The sequence below is a fragment of the Rhagoletis zephyria genome, unplaced genomic scaffold, assembly GCF_001687245.7.
Source record: "Rhagoletis zephyria isolate East Lansing unplaced genomic scaffold, Rhagoletis_zephyria_1.1 Rzeph_scaffold_01010, whole genome shotgun sequence".
In the NCBI taxonomy this organism is placed as follows: Eukaryota; Metazoa; Arthropoda; class Insecta; order Diptera; family Tephritidae; genus Rhagoletis; species Rhagoletis zephyria.
Window position 1 is genome coordinate 147619 of NW_016158094.1, and position 5096 is coordinate 152714.

Here is a 5096-nt window from a genome sequence, read left to right on the forward strand (position 1 = left end):
GAAGCTTAGGTGCATGAGCTAGAAGATCGCCTCCGATATTGCAGTTGTATCGTCCAGCCACTTCGACTAACGTTCGCCAGGTAAAAACTCAATCCTTAGATGGCACGATTCCCTTCCAGGTCTTTAAGATCTAGTTCGAGAAGACGGCCACAGCAAACCATTGGAGCACGGAAGATAAATCCGCTGCGCTATTCGTTGCCTGCAGCGGAGACTATTCCCGACAGTGAGAGGAACAGTTGCGATGCGTTGATGGGCGGGGTGGAGAGACGTTATGGTGGCGAGCGCAGGAGACAGATTTACCAGATGGAGCTGGAGAATCGCTACCAAAAAGGCAACGACAGTCTACAGGAATTCGCTTCTGATATTTGGAGGTTCGCTGACTTGGCAATTGGAAACCCAACCGGTGTGAACACCCCGAAAAGGTAAAAATCCAGAGATTTATAAACGGTATGCGGGACATGTATTCCGTGCGAGAGACATATGCGAATCCAAGGTCAATATTTACTGAAACTGTCTCAAGACATGGGAAATGCCGGTGGTCTTAAGTAGACCAGCTCATAAATCCCATCCACCGAACGAGACAAATGAAATTCTGAAGAAGATAATCAAACTGCTGGCCGTGAAAAACATGGCACTGATTAACATTTAAAACGTGGAACCAACAGGAACAAAAATTTCGGCAGGACGCAAACGCAGAGCTGAAAAATGTGAACCAGACATTGAGTCAGTCGTTAAACAAAAACGAGCCAGAAGGAAAGGGCGCGCGCTTTCCCTAGCAGTTGAAGACCCCATAATCTCCGTCTCACAAATTGGCCGAAAACCGAGCAACCTTACTGTTGGTGAATGTGTGAATTGGCAAGAGCGGGTGCTGTCAATAGATACTGAAGCATCACATTCCATTATTCGACCTAATTTGGCCGCTTGGTACGTGAAACCACTACCTGGGGCAAATTTGCAGACTGAAACTGGTGAGCGCAACCAAGTGTTAGGAAAAGTACCATGCGAGGTAATAATCGGGGATGAGGCCTCGTAACACAAGTGTATAGTGGCAGGCATTGTGGATGATGTCGTGATCGGCGTGGACTTTCTACTTGGCCAAGGCATGAAGATTGACCTTCAGGGAATTATTCTGACATATCGCGACAGGGAAGTGCCACTTAAGGTCTGTTACGACAACTAGTACTGCAGCAGATGGTTGCTCTTAGAAGAAGGCCCGAAGATTCCAGCAGCAACGGAAGCGGTTAGTTAGGCAGAGGTAAGCAGCGATGGATATGGAGTCATTTTGATAGGAAAAGGAAGCGGTTCAGCGATACAGGAAAAGCGGCACGGTCTCCAACTCATTGAAAGGTCACCACGAGGATGAGGTCATGGCAAGCCCATTAGATGTTTAACAGGCAGTGGTCTCGGCAAAGAGCCAGTGAACCACGTTTCAATGGTGATACGTCGGTGTCCGAAAATGGCGGCAGCAGTGGGCGCGTTCCGAAGTACCCAGGAAAAGGTTGTGGTCGGCAGAGAGAAAGTTGACATCGACGGAAGATCGAGATGCGAGTTTAGTTGTAAAACAGAAAGCTACGAGTACAGAGATCAATTGCGTTAGCAAGTATTGTAAATACAGAATTGCTTTTGTAAATACAGAATTGCCTTAAAAAGTATTTTAAAGTGTTTGTTTTACATAATAGTTGTACTGTAACTTGAGCGTTTATTTAACAATCCAGTGGAATCAACCTGAAGGACTAATTCAAACTGACACTGCTTTTAGAAGAGCCTTCGCCAAGGCACGTCAGAGGGCATCTTTACGAAATCCATAGGTTCATAAAACAATCTATGGACCCAACTGCCTAGCGACATGCCTTAAACGGTATTTACTGGGAGTCGGTCTTTAGTTACATAGACTCTCGATTTGTGAATGCCGTTTTGGGTACACAACCTACCGACGTGGACGGGACGAAACTTTGTCTGCCCCGGGAGACTCGCACCACAATAGCCCAATTTCACTCTGGATATTGCAGCAGGTTAAACTCGTACCTGAGCAGAGTGAATTAAGATGTGCCCAACGAGTGATTGGCATGCGGAGAATCGCCACATAACTCACGGCACCTCTTCGCATCCCCCAAAACCCCACCCAGCTAACGCCCCGGTCCCTAAGGACGGACCCTGCGGAAGTTTCGCACTTCCTGGGCCTCCCCTTGGCTGAGCCTGACGAAAACATTGACGAATGAGCCGACTCGAGAGGTTCAGTAGCAGCTACAACAACAACGACTAATTTAAAGAGAATCGTTACATTATTTACCGCAACATGGCTTAAAACATTTTTTTGGCTTTTACATATCGTCGTTTAAAGTACAAAACCGCGTATCAACAAAATGCAAAACCGCCGTATGTGGGGTGGAATTTTGCAACCTCATAAAAAACACTCATATTTCAAAATGGTTATATTTTTTATAAAGCAATCGCATTTCTGGCTACTATATTTCAGGACGAATAGATACGGATTAAGCCAAGAGTTGTGTGAGCAAAGCCAATTTTTGGCAACAAATGTCAGTTACGCGGTTTTGCAGAATGACGATACGCGGTTTTGTACTTTAAACGACGATATGTAAGTATTAAGATATAAAAGAAAAACACATGCTGCAGCAAAGATAGAAATATTAAAATTAATTTTCGCCTGCCTATTTGGGAAAGCCAGATGCATAAAGCAATACATATCGGGTCCATTAATATCTTGTTTCGGGCCCAATAGTAGTTTATTTCTCAAACAGGAACCAACAATAAACTATTACAAAATTTCATTGAAAAAGCTTGGATAGGGAATCTAAAGAAACTACATAAAATGTTATTTGAAAAGAAGTAATTTCTAAGCAAGCTAGTAATTTTTAAACCTAAACAAAACCGTCTTCGATTCTCATATGAAAATTTGCGGCAGTACCACGCAGTTTCTTCCATACAAAGTAATTTTTATTTGGAAAGAGTGCATAACACCGTCAGAAAAAAATTAAAATGCGTGGACTTGGGATAAAAGTTTGTGGAATTTTTATAATTTTTTAGCAAAGTCTGAAATTTAGATTTATATGGTATTTGTTAGATAAAGAGCTATATTTATATATAAAAATCAAAAGTACTCAAAACTGGTAACTACTTATGTTGATGTGCTATCGTTTGTCGCGGGGTGTATATATACATATATCAAGATTTTTAAGCTAGGGAGTTAATACACAATAAATAGAAGTGTCATCTCATCTTATCTTATAAGTATAATACGCGAAGGGATTTTTTGTCCAGATCTGCACCGATTGTTCGATTTTCAAAAATGAGGTATCAATTGAGATTGAGAATTTGGGTTGTAAATGTGCAATACGGTTTTACTGTTTCTAAATAAAAGAGATGCCAACTGTTAAACAATCACTCTGAAATTATTTAATAATTACTTAATGCCATCAGATCTGCACCGTTAGGTCGATTTTCTAAAGTGAGCTGTCAAATTAATGAGTTTGGGCTATGGTGCAATAAAGTTTTACTTTTTCGAGAAAAAAGTTGCCACCTTTAAAGAAACTTTAATTAAAATTATTTAAAAAGTGAAACCAATAATTTCAAAATGGGTATCAATCGTTTGAAAAACTTTGTTTCTTAACTTTACTGTATGAGAGTTGCCACCGGTTTAAAAAATCAAATTTAATTTGAATTAAGGGAATTACGTAATAGAAATATATACATACCACCATATGGGCGCCAGGTGAGAGGAGTATGAGAAGGTAATAGCTTTTAAATATCCTGAAGAGGGTTGGCCTCACTTTGAAAAGTTGAATTTAGTTAACTTATATGCAAGTTATTGGAAATACGAAAATACGGGTTTCAAGTGGAAGAGCGTTGAGATATATTTGAAAGTCAGTTACCTACTAGCTCTCTCAGTGAACGGTTGCATTTTTTGATTTTGCTCTCGTATAAACGTTATACACTTTGTGTAAAACAGTTATATTACGGTTACGGTTACAGTTATTTTTCTTCATTCAACTGACTTTATATATTTTTTGTTTAAAAATAAAGATTAAAATCAAGCGCGTAAATACATACTTGTGTGTTCGAAATGGCCCCGGGGGCCACCTACCTTGGGGAGAACAGGTTTGCCCTGTTATCTCCGTCCCCGAAACCAAAACGAAAAAAACCTGATTTAACGCCGTTGGACCCTTTCCCTGGACTCCCGATCATGAAAAAGGATGACCCGAAATTCCTAATTATAAAATCATCTGATGATAAAAAACCGATTACAACTTTTTCGTGCTTTGCGATTCATAAAGGAATTCAAGCCATAAGCAGTGAGGGCAACGTCATCTCTGAGCTTCGGGATGGCAGCTTATTGCTGCTTGCTAAGAATAAGAAAGCTGCTGATAGGTTCCTGAATGCTAAGACATTACCCGGTGTTGGAAATATTTCTATAAAGTTACACAATAACCTCAATTCGGTAAAAGGCACAATTTATGCGCCCTTCTTAATCCACGTTTCCGAAGACGAAATAGTTGAAGGCCTCAAGGAACAAGGAGTAACAGCTGCTTATAAATTTTCAAAAATTATTGATAGCACACGTAAGCCTTCTGGCGCCATCTTGTTAACCTTCGATNGAGGCCTCAAGGAACACGGAGTAACAGCTGCTTATAAATTTTCAAAAATTATTGATAGCACACGTAAGCCTTCTGGCGCCATCTTGTTAACCTTCGATAAATATACTCTCCCGGAAAAAATTGAGGTCGCCTGGAGGATTCTTGACGTTCGTCCATACTACCCTAACCCTATGCGTTGTAAGGTATGTCAATCTATTGGTCACACAGCTAAGCATTGCCATAATCCCCCAGTCTGTGCCACGTGTACACTTCCCCCCCATACTCCATCAGACTGCACTAGAGTCTTATTTTTCATTTATTAATAAAATCATTAGCACAATAAGATCAAGAGATGTTATGTGCTAATTGTTCAGGCAACCACCCTTCCTCATCGAACCAATGTCCTAAATTCCAACAGATGAGAGAGATCCTCAATGTTAAAACTATAAATAAGTGTTCAATGCGTGAAGCCATTAAAAAATATAACAGCCAAATCCCGTTTAC